Genomic DNA, 12919 nt, shown 5'->3' on the forward strand with positions numbered 1-12919 from the left:
CATCCATCTGCAGTTCACTGCGTCTCCCCAACTCTAGAAAGCCATGAGCACTCTGGGAACCCAACAAGCCAAGCAGGACATCACTGGACTTAGACAGTCACACTATTGAGTTGGATAACCTTCAGGCAGATCATGCACATCCTTGAGGACACCCTACACCTCACCCATTGTTCCTGCCCTTCACTGGCACCATGAAGGACCAGATTTTCACTCAAGCATCCGCTGTGAGCTCCCACCAACCCAACTGAGAAACACAGGATTAAAAACAAAGGCTGCACATTTCAGTTACAGCTTCAATTTAGTATGAGAGACACTTAAAGAAGCAAATCCATCATAGGAGGTTACCCAGCAGCTTCCCATTCCCAAAGCAGCACAGCCAAAGGCGAAGAGAAACCTGCTTTAATCAAACACGAGCTCAGAACGGTGCCCAAAGGATGGAGCTGCAGGGCGTGTTGTACGGTAGGTAATGATTTAATAGCTGCCTCCAGCTCTCAGATCTGCTCTTTGACTTGCAATTTCAGAACATCAGTCCCTGGAAAATCGATGGAAATGCAGCTTGATGAATGGTTAAGACCTAAAAGCCGATCCGTATTTTGATCAGCACATCACAAGCACATCAAGCACTTTAAAAAGCCGTAAATACTCCAATTTCCGACCAGGCTCAGACACAAAGGGAGGAAAAGCACATTTAAACACCTGAGAGACACGGGAGCAGCGCTCTGCTGCCATCTCCAGTGCACAGAGTAAAAACACACAGAGAAAACCTGCGTGTGCCTCATCCGCTCCATGCGGTTTGCACACAGGAGAACGCCCTTGGTAGTTTGCTAAGGGAGATGAGTTCCCTAAACAGCATCTCCTGCTGTCATTGCCATGGGTTCTTGTCCAGCCCCCTCGGGGTACTTATTGCTCCTCAGATTTGGGCACCGTCCTCTCTGATCACACAGGAGGAGAAGCAACATACGCAAAGAGATGCATGTGATGTGCCATAACAAACTGAACATCAGCAGGCAGCTACCTATGGAGAGAGGTAGAGTTCACCCATACAGATCTACCTATAGAGATCACCCAGCAGCTCCTCTCCTGCACACACAGCACTGAGACCCCAGCAGGACAACACAGGTGGCTCTTCTCTAAGCTTCACCCATGAATCAACCAAACAAGACATCGTGATCAATCACACATGTTTAGACTGAAGCTTCATTCTCTAAAGCTCATTGAGCACATTAATAGGGCTCCAACATGCTCCAGGCATCACACAGGTCAGCACTTTAACCCACAGATGTAGGAGGAGCAGGCAGAACCACTGCATATCCTTCATTATTATCCACCAGGATAGAGCCAAAAGCAAATACAAAACCAACCAATGCGAATTGGTTTCCTGTATCCCCTACCAGGGACATGGCAGCAATCAGAAGCTGCCACCCACCAGGCTGAGCTGATGCTGCCCTATGGGACATCCCTACATCACTGTAGGGACACATCTCACCTGTATCCCTGGTCTCTCTTCCTGAGATTTACACCACAGCTTAAGATCCTCACTGGAATAGCAGCAAACTGAACTGCTACACAGCAATCCACAGCAGGACAAGCCCTCAAGCAGGTATGGCTGAGGCTCAGCACCACCAACATGCACTACTCATGGGACAGGACCACCCAGCCACGAGAGCGGCCCCAGCCTGGCTGCTTTAATTCCTGCCTTCACTCTCATCCCAAAGAGCAGACTGAGGCCAAGTTCTCATTACTGCAGATCATTAGCTGGATGGACAGAGGCCTCCCCTTATCACTTTCCCACATTGACACTGAAGAAGCTCCTAGTTTAGGTTGAGATTAGCCGCTTTGGTCTCAACCTCAACTCAGGAGCATTAACCCTTTCGGCACTGATGCCGTTTCAGACACCAAAGACCCAAGCAACAGCTATCCTCAGAGGGCAACCAAACAGCTTGCAAAGCAGGAGCTTCCACTGGTACAAGCTTTCAGCACTGATGTAGTTAAACCACAGCCAAAAGCCCATCTGGAAGGTGATTTCTGTCAAACAGGGGCCATGTCAGCTGGTGCTTGGGATGCTGCCCAGCTCCTCCATCACCAGCCAGGCCAGGAGCCACAGGGGTTCAAAACAACCAGTGGAAAAGCATTGCTCAGCCCCTACCATGCAGCAGCCCCACAGCCATCGGGGCCATCAGAGCCTAGGGGAAAGAAGTCTGAGAATGCCTCCATTTGCGTCTTTATCGTCAATTGGGTATTGATTTAACATAATGCTCAGAAACATGTTAAACCCCACCTCCAGCTTAACTCAGCTGGTGGCAATTCACCTCTAATCATCACATACAGCTTCAGATCTCCCCTAAAGAGCCCCCACTTCTTCCCCTGTTGCAGGTCTGTTTAATGCTCCCTTTGGGAAGTCTGGTCCTCACCGGAGGATTTGGGATGCTCACAATAAAGGCTTTCCTCCCATTTCTCACTGCTCTCACCCTCCTCAAGGGCACTGTGTCATCCCCTTGTTCCCAGCACCATCTGCTCTCCCTTACAGCTCCCCATACACCACTTTTTCCCCTCCACACACAGGTATTTCCTGTTGCTGCACCTTCTGCTGTTCCAGGCAGCACCCACCATTCAGACCCCGCACAGATTACAGCACTCCCATGGTCTCTGCAGGAGCTGCTTTGCCTCTGGCTGTATCCTGCAAACAATCCACTAATCAGTAATTAATTAGTTGCACATTTCTAATACTCCCTTTCCAGGCTAACAGAGCATTTTACAAGCATCAAGGAAGCAGAACTCATCCTTCCCCAGAGCCATTCAGTGCAACACCAAACACTGCTCAAATCACTGAAGTTTTGGGACCTAAGCCTTGATCCTCATGTGCACCATTTACATCCCTGAGCTATAGATTTCCTATGGCTCCTTGCAGCTTCCCTGCCATCTTCATCCAACACAGACCCCCATTCAGCCACATCTACTAGAAAATAGCAGTAACCCTTCCCTCCCCTGCTTTTTCTTACCCTATAAACCAATATAAACATTACAGTCTCCTTGAGCCACAACTCCAGCATTAAACAACATGATTTAGCAACCTGAACACCAGAAGCCAACACAGTTTTTACACAAACCAATGAAGACAGCAGCATGTCTCTAGCCTGAGCTCCTTGTCTACTGCAGGAGCCTCTCTCTGCTACTAGAGGGGAGAAGCAGGACCCCCACATCAGCAGCAATTGCCAACAACAACAGTGGCATCCTGGCTACAAACAACTGTTTCTCTGCAGCACTGCACTCCCTTGGCCCTCATAAGGGGGGCAAACATTGCCTTGCCAAATCACTGTACATCATAAGTGAGCTGTCAAAACAAAACAACTCTCTTGCTGCTTTTCCCTATGGGATTTAAACTTGGATTTCCGCTTTGATAACACCAGAAGCCTCACCCATGAAGGAAGGGGCAGTATTAACTTCACAGGAGCTTGAGCAGCAGACCCATCACAACCAAACCCCCTTGGCTGGAAATAGCAACCTCCCCCCCTGCTCCAGCATCACACACCCCCAAACACAACCATTCCCTGCACCATATAGAGTGCATTTCACCCCAATCCTAAGGCCCTACCTGGAACCAGGAGAGCAAGAACATCCTTTCCATGATACATACCTCAGGACAAAGAGCAGCCTGAACTTGTAGCTGAAGGAGCTCCCTACAACCCCTCCCAGCCAACACAGCCCTTTCCCATTACATTGATGAGGTCCCAGCTGAGGCCGCTCCACTCATCAGCACCACTGCTGGGTGCAGGACATGGCGTACAAGTCTCTGTTGCATCCATTGACTCTTGTTGGAGCTGTTGCAGGAGCTTGCAGGTCACCATAGGATCATGGATCTTGAGTTGGAAGTGATCCATAAGGATCATTCAACTCCTTGCTCCTCACAGGGCTCCCTAACACTGAACCAAATATCAGCACACTGCTTGCAGTCTGCAGGCTTAGGGGCTTAGGGCTATAGCTGATGGTTTGTACTGGGATGGGGCCCAGTCTGTGCTGGGAAAAGGCCAATGGATCCAGTTTATACTGAAACATCGGCCAGGCTGTACTGAGGCATGGGTAGGGGATCCAGTTTGTCCCATCTTCTTCAGGTCAGGACAGGCCCTTCCCAGTCATTTCATTGCATTTACACTGGTAAAGAAGCTTCCACAAATAAGCTTGTTCTGGGCTTAGCAGAGTTTCACGGGGTTCCTCCAGTGCTCTTGTTCCTCTATTTCTGGGGGGAACCAAACAGGAATTAGCCTGAGGTTGGGGATCCTGAAGCAGGACCTCTTCATACACATGCACAAAGGGAGAATGGGACAGGAGACATCACCACTGCTTCCTGCCCTATTAGAAACCATGACCTCCAGCAGGCACCACAATGGGCTCAACCTACCTGCCAGTCTCTCCTCTTCCAAGCTGACACAAGAGTCATCATCCAAAGCTCCCTGTCCTGAGATTCCCCTTTTCCTCCAGTTCCTGGCCTCATCCCACCTTGCCTGCATCAAGCAGATGGTGCCTGAGCCTCGTGCTGGAAGTGCTCTTGGCCCAAATGAAGCGTAACGTGCCGAATTGTGCCTAACAAAGGGGTCCTCTGTTTGCCTTTCCCCCGAGGGTTATTATAGCTGGCGTTTAGTTTGGACTGGGACCAAGACATGCATCAGTGTTCCTCATCCTGCGGGGTTCTGTGTACGGCTCCAGTGAGTGCAGGGGGCTTCCAGACACTGTGCCAAGCCAGAGGGAAGCTTTTCAGGGGTTTGAAGTCTTCTTCCTATACATACATTGCTTAGAGACATGGGTCTCAGGCCTTTCTGCGTGCTGGGGAGGGTGCAGACCAGCCCCATACATGCTTATCCTTGCCCAGTTTGCTATGGGGCAAGGATGTGTCCCACGGGTCCCAGCTGGGCTGTGCAATGAGTCATTTTGGTTTCTCATACTGGGGTTGCAATACTGAATTCCCTTCATAAAGGTTTCAGGATGTAATGAGAGAAGCAACAGGTTCCCACTGTGCTGGGAGGATGGAGCTGAAATGATGAGATACTCAATTCCCAGTGCATGGAGCTCCTGGAGGGACTTGTTTCTCCGCTCCAGGTGACACACATGCCGTCCCCAACCCTATATATGAGATAACCTGAGGAAGATGCCATCTCTTCCCTGCAAACCTCACTAACACACCTCCTGACCAAGGTCTGGAAGCCCTTAAATTGCATTTTACAGCCTCAAAAGAAGCACCACCAGGATACTGGGCAGCACCAATAGCTTGCATGGGGTGACAGGAGCCCCAGATCAGACGCCCATTCACCCTGTCCTCCATCTCTCTCCTATTAAGCAGTTTGCTCCTCATGTTTTCAGCACATCATTTGCTGAACTGCAGACATCAAAGCATCTGCTGCAGGTGCCATGCTGTAATTAGGAAACAATACTGTTAGACCTAATTCCCATCTCTTTCTTTTCATTTCTCCTCCTTTTTGTTGTTCCTCTGTTCTCTTCCCTTTGCAGTGTGTGGCCTTTGGAGTGCATGCTGGTGAGCTGTTGTTTGGTCTAATCTGCAGCACTTGTTAATGGGGTTGTTAATGTGGTTTTTAACCACCTGCTCTCTGTTGGCTCCTTCCAAGTCCCTGCCACAAAGCTGGTCTGGTTCCTCTCCATCAGAGCCTGTTGCAGAAGTGCTGGGGTTAGTGCTCATCTCTAATCCAGATGTTCATGGGCACAGGCTTCACAACCTGTGTTGATACTCTGCCCAGATTCATGTGCTGCTCTGTGAGGTGCAGACAGGGACCAGTGCAGCTCCATGGAGTGGCCGCGCTGCCGTGATCACTGCATATAAGCATCAAGGCCAGGCTGGATGGGGCTTGGAGCATCCTGCTCTAGTGGAAGGTGTTCCTGCCCATGGCAGGGGTTGGAACTGGATGAGCTTTAAGGTCCCTTCCAACCCAAACCATCCTATGATTCTGTGTTAGTTTTGTACCCATCTATATATCCTTCCCCACAGTTATTTGTTTCCCACAGGAGCTGGACCAGATTTGGCAGCAAACCCTATGCTTTCTCCCACCCAAGACACCCAGCTGCCAGCACTGGATGCTGTGTGCTCACTGTCACACTTTGCAAGGATTTTACCTTCAAATCATGCATTCTACAGTCAATTTTCAAGCCTAAAGTGTGGGCACAACACCCACAAATGCAACTCCCTTTGTCAAATGAGTGGGAAGATGTGGATGGGAGCTGGGGAGAAATGGAGGTAAATGAAGGGACAGGGAGAGTCGGGTGGCCCAAGAACAGAGATGTCCTTGGAGCTGAGATCTTGTGGAGTTATTGGGGTAGAGAAATGGAGTCTCCACTCTGCAAGACAAAGGATGACTTACCCTTCCTTAATATATACTTTGAGCTTAATAGGTGACAGCAGGGCTGTAGGAGTTGAGTTCTATTTATACATGGCACTCCAGAGCATGCCAAGATGCCATTTCAACCTGAATTCAAAGGCAAAGTCCCTTTCCATGCTCTCTGGATCGTAACAGCAACACGGGGTGGAAACCAGCTACGAGTCACTGCTGGGGAAGCAGCTGGAATCAGACAGAGCACATCTGGGGTGTGAGAGTACCATTCCCCTCCGGTCAATGGCCAGATGTTTGGATGGGTCAGACTGACTCCTTCTTGGGAGCAGAGCTCTCTCTGCACAGCAGATGGTTTAGGTTATGTTTAGAAAGGTCTCTCTCATTTTAGTATCATTTCAGGGTAGGAATGGAAGGAATGATCTAGAAGCTGAGGTTACTTTCAAAGAGACAGTTAGTAGTAAGTAAAAAAGCAACAGAAGTGCATTGAAGACATCTGTACCGTATAATGTAAGACATTTCCTACCTAACCTTCTCCTTTTGTCTAGCACTGTGTTTTCGGCTGGATGAGAACCTCTGTCTCCATACCGTGTGCCATCAGCTCAGAGCCAGGTACTAGAAGAGCTGCAGACAGTAATTTGCCAAGCACAATGCTGCCTTTGAACCTAGTAACTTGCAGACAATAATAGTCTTTAACATGCTAATAGATAGTATTGTTCTTCAGATGTCTGGCATTTATAGCAATACAATATCAGCATGCGAGGAATAGGTGAAACTTCCTAAGGCAAGTGCTGGGGAAGTAAAGGGATAAAACGGGAATTAATATATGAGGTTTGTGACCGAATTTCATTTTAGGTTTCCTTCAGTTGCTGCTGGTTCCTTCCTATATTCCAAACCTGATGAGTTCCCTGAAAGGTAATTCACTAAAAAAACCAAACCCAAACAAAAACCCAGCATAAATATGGCAGCAAACGTAGCTGGGCTGTAAATCAGCATCATCCACTGGGAAGCTTTGCTGGCTGGTATCCAAAAGACAAATCAGAATCAGGCCTTAGTGGCCCTGTTTAGCATCAGAGAGGCAATAGGCAGGAATGTCTGCCTGGAGATGTTTGCTTGGAATAGATGAATTATTAATCAACTTATTGTTATTTATCATTGTTCTTAAACAGCCTGCCTCCCTGCGAGTGTTAAAATGGATTTCAGGCTTTCCTTTTTATGCCTAACAAGCATTTGTGCCCAGATGTGTAGGGAGGCAATGTTACTATAAGGAATGGTACCTAAATTCCCCATGTGAGATGCACAGAGGGGAATCTGTGTATATGGGCAGCAGATAAAGATTAGAAACCTCATTTCTGTATGTAACCCTGCCCACCAGAGGATGCTGCTCGTTTCCTTGAGCCAAGCATCTTTCCAATGGCCACCCAACCTGTAATACTGTTGGAAAACCTGCAAGGAGAATGCATGCAGCAACTCTAAAAGGGAAGGCACAGAGTGAGATGGATGCAGAGGTAGAAGGCAGACAGCAGAGCTGGCGTTTGACCCCCAATTCCAAGTGACTCCTTACACAGAGAGTGTCCTCCCATCCAAACAACATCTCTGCTCCATTCCCAATGAAGATGGAGCCTTGAGGAATAGCAAACCTTACATTTTTGCTGCTCGTTCTTGGCTGGGACGGGACCAGAACTGTTGCCACGATGTCTACTGAACAAATATGTGCTACTGCTGCCCTTGCTTGTCTTACAGTTTTGGAAGAGATGCAGATGGCCCTTTAAAGGATGCAGGCAGTAAGGCCTGCAACTTCTCCAGAGTGGTTTTATTCTCCCCCTCTTTTTCCAAGCTACTTGGCTCCCTACAGTAATTAATATTATCTAAGGGGGTGAAAAGCAAAGCGAAGCCTTCATATTTGAGATTATTCACACAAACAGAAATGTAAACAGCTGGCTGAGTGAGAAGGAAGAAATGGGCTCTGAGACAGGACCCTGCAGGAATGAGCTGCCTGGAGCCATAACAAATGCCTCCACTGGGATATTCAGTGCCCGCTGGATACAGACAAATAGGAGATGCTGTGCAGCATCCTCATCAGTGAGGCCACCAGCAGCCTCAGGGGACTCCATCTGGGGATATAATTCTCTGGAGCATCTCAGCTCCCATAGAACCTGCTTCTGTCCACTGCTGTGACTGATCTCCATGCACATCTGTATGGCTTGCTCTAGCTCAAGGACTCATGCAAGCACAAGGAGAAACGGTATACCCCCCCCCCCCCCCCAAACTGCAGCCCTTTAGTTTCATATCTATTCCTAGATAATGGAGAATGGGATCACAAAGGTGGGTGATTTCAGAAAGCATGAAGAGAATAACAGAGGGGCAGATCATTAGCTTGGCTCCATGATGGCAAGTGGCTCTGGTCAAAGGCAGCCCTAAGAGAGGCCCCGGTAGCATATAATAGCTCTGCAATGAACTGGGCTGCAAGCTGATGCATTGTACCATTTTGGAGGAGGCATTAACTTTGAAACCGAGCAGATAACCTCAAGAGGAGTTAATGAAGCATTTCCCTTTGTGTTTCCCTGCCTTTCCCCCTTCACTTGCCCTTTAGGCACAGGATTCCTCTCCTGCAGCTCTGTGTTATTCATCCTGACTTTGCTTAGATCTGGAAACGGGGCTTTTCCTCCTATGGCGTTTATAAAGACTCAGTTGTTTTTTCAAGAGATGGAACAACAAAGGTTTCTGCTGCTGATGCTGAGGGAAAACTTGTGGAGCTGTTTGGCTGGTGCCTGTGTCCTGCTGGGAATGGGGATAGGAGCAGCGGGGTGGGAGCAGATGGGGAAGGCAGAGGAGGAGAAGGTGACCACAGGGAGACCACTCCAAAGGAGCTGGGAAACAGCATGGAACAACATGTGATCCTGTCCACTGCAGAGGAACATGGACAAGGGAGTGGTGGAAATGCTGACAGCTAAAGGGGGAGGTTGGATGTGCTCACAAACATGTGGCTCTGGGTGAATTAACGACTGTAAGCACTGCAAGGGGGTCAAAGGAGGCTGTTACTGCAGAGAGGGGGGATTTCTCTTTGGCTCTGTGGGTTTGAGAAGGATGTTGCTGTTTTTTGGCCAGTGAACATCTGTGCTTATGGCACACCAAGGAGCCTCAGATGCAGGGGAATGGCAGAGCCCTGTGTTTGCATTAAGCAGAGAGACAAAGATGTGGTATTAAGAAGAGAAAGACCCATTTTACTCTTCCCTTTAGGATGGCTCAGCCATCACCAACTCGGTGGCTTGAGTCCCTCAACCACTTGAACACAATAATCAAATAGCTCATTAGTAGTCTTATACTCAGGGTGTTCAGTAACAAGTCTCCTATAGAAGCCAGGGCTATTGCCCTTGCCTTAGACATAAGGCAATAACAATAATAAGGAGCTTAATGGTAGCAGTGGGAAAATCTTGGGAATACCAGCCACGCACTTCTTACTGCATACAGGTTTTGCAGCTAATGATCTTGATGTGAGTTTTGGCTGGAAAAGGGGGCTAATCCTACCCCCCATGCACATTCACAGCTCTTTGGAAATAGCATCTCCTTCTCTTCCTCCAGCCTGGCTCACTGTGTGGTTGGGCATCCATATTAAATGAGTTTCTGAAGTCACAGAGGAAATTTGGGGAGAATCCACATTTTAGGAGGTTTTGCTTCAAGCACAAGGCACTGGAGATGTTTTATGATGAGAAAATCACTTCTGAGCCAGCATCTCCTCTTCGGGTGAATAGATGATGGTGACTCTTGTGCTGCCACCCATCCAAAGCCTTGGTGCCCCATAAGATCTGGTGAGCAAAATGGCTCACATGGCCTGTGCTGATTCTCACAAGGGTGAATTTCATCATATCTCAGCCTCCTCATGGTGAAGTCTTGGTAGCAGAGCCAGAGGATTTCAACACAGTGCTCTGCTGGCTGTATTCTGTATTCATTCACCTTCAGTGTTGTCCGCTATGGACAGAGCAGTTGGGTATCTGAGAGCTGGCAAGGGCTCTTCTTCCAGCTGGGAGGAACATTGGAAAGTTTCAACATTCCCTGTAAAAGTGAGGCCGGAAAAATGATTTTGTGCTTGGTCAACCAGATTTTAATAAATGAAAACATTTCTGTTTTCAGGAGGGTTCATTTTCTGTTCTAAAATTAGAGATGAAAAACGGCTTCAAAATGGAAAAACTCAAGATAAGTCATTCCACAAGTTTGGGAAGAGGAAGTTGTGTTTCTCTTTCTGTCCCTGACACGATGCTCCTGTGAAATGACCATGATCTTTTGGTGTTCTCATTTTGACACACTGGCATTGACTACTCTGTTGTAGTGATTTTTCTGAGCTCTCGCACACATTTTAATCAGTTCCATCTCTGCTGTTGCAGGAGGTAGAGGCGAGACACTGTGGGCACCATCACCATGGATATTCCTTGCATAGACACGATGGTGCCAACAGAGAAGTCGTGCATGGTAGGGAACGTGGTTTATGTAACTTCCTGGCTGTGGGAATATTGCCCAGGTTGATGTTAGAGTCACTGAGCAGATCTCCCGGCTGCACAAAGCTGGGGATGGGAAGCTCAGATCCAGCTTAGTGCAGCCAAAATATGGATGTGATCCTTAAACCCACTCCACAAGCTGTAGGATGGGGCCTCCTGGTTGCTCTCTGTCACCCAGGAGGCAAGTTCATTCCTAACTGCAAATCTCATGCTTATGGGATTCGTGCAGTTCAGTCTCATTGAGGGTTTGGGTGAGGAAGGCTTGCAGGATCCTGCATATGCTGAGGCTCTCCTAGCATCTCCATGGGCTTTCCATGTCTCTCACTTCAACCTCTAGCTCAGCGTGCAGCCCTACACAGCATCCTTCCCTGCTTGCTCATAGCTGTGGTGTGAGTAATCTGCCCCCATGCTCCCTAGCTGGTCATGGGGCTTCTTGTGCCAACAAGAACAGGGTCAGGAATTGCTGCTGCCTTCACAGCTCCAGCTTGATTGCTCCCTGTTGGGTTCAGGCCTGAAGTGAGCCAGGATCTGGCCTTTCTTCTCCCTGGGGAACAGTGGCGTTTTGTGGATACTGCTCCAGTAAATGGGTTTGGAAGAAAAAGGGAGTGGATTAACCCTCTTGTAGCACAGAGTGATGGGGCAATCACAACACTTTCTCTCTAGGGCAATGCCTATGTGAACTGCTGTGCTTTCTCTGCAACAAAAGATGCCACATAACAAGCTATAATAAAACTAAATTTACACATGGAAGTTATCTAGCTGGTAGATCCCAGTCATTCCCCTGAATCCATGTCTGTGTCCCTGATGATGAGCTCATCCCAGGGATGCAGCAGGGCTGATACCACCTGCAGGCACTGGAGATCTCATGAGGATATGTATTAGGGAAATGCTGCCACTAAGCACAAATAAACCCTCAGGATGTGCTCATACAGCTGGGAAGTCTCCCATCTCCTTCTCTTTTGGAGATCAGGAAGCAAAGCATGGTCTAGATGCATTGCTTTGCTGGTCTAGATGATGGCCTCTCCTTTAGAACCCAAAGTTGGGTGTTCAGGATGGAGGGGAGAACATCACCTGAGCTGAACCAGCTCATTTCATGCCTGGTGAAACACCTGAACAAGCCCCCCTGGCTGTTTGCGGGGCTTGGGAAGGCAGCCTTTGAATTCAACACCCTTCTCTCCCCCTAAAACCAACAAGAGCCTTGTTCGCTTCTGGACAGCTGAATTTCCACTCTATAGATGCAGCCCCCGTCCACCCTGACACGAGGCACCACCAGTGCTGTTATTACACTAAATCGGGGCAAAATAGCTCTCTTTTGTTCCCCTTTTCATGAACCCTGTGTGGTTAATCACAGACTTGAACCTGCAGGTGGGAAGCGGGTTGTGTTCCCAGGACAGCGTGATTCCTCTGGTGGCCATGCCACTTTTCACCTTTCCCTTCATACCTTAAGTACACATTTCTTTGAGGTGATGGACACAGGGAAATACGTTACCAAGGCAATGGAAAAACACAGGCTCCAAATTACAGATTTCTTCTCCAGCAGGACTTGGAAGAGATGGAGGGGAGTCAAAAGCAGAAGTTACTATGGAATTCATGAGCTGCATGAGGCTGGTGTGGAGCTTTGTGTACCCTCACTGCTAACTTTGGCAATAATCATTCACCATGTGGGCATTTTGCTCCCTTCTGCATTACTGGATGGTTTCTGTGGGCACAATCCCAGTGGGATGCTCTGCACAACATCCCTTCTGCCCCACGCATTGGTTTGAGGCTGGACACTGGGGAGCCCAGCAGCAGACCCGCAGGTCCTGGCACTGCTGTTCAATGGGGTGACACCAGCAGGACAATGGGGACAAGGGGGATGTCTGGAGCACGCCTGCTCTGTATTCTGCTGCCTTTGACTTCTGAACATGGCACCTATAGGAACCAGGAGTGGGAATGCTAAGTGAACCCTTATCCCGCCTCCTGTCCAGACACCTTCTCTTGGACCAGGGATGTAATTCCCACCCCTTGAGTACTCAGCAGCAGCCAGACACCATTGCCCGGTCATGCCACACAAACAGGACTGTTCCTCTGTCTGGAAACTGCTGTCACATCCTGCTC

The sequence above is a fragment of the Melopsittacus undulatus genome, chromosome 11 (genome assembly GCF_012275295.1).
Source record: "Melopsittacus undulatus isolate bMelUnd1 chromosome 11, bMelUnd1.mat.Z, whole genome shotgun sequence".
Classification (NCBI taxonomy): Eukaryota; Metazoa; Chordata; class Aves; order Psittaciformes; family Psittaculidae; genus Melopsittacus; species Melopsittacus undulatus.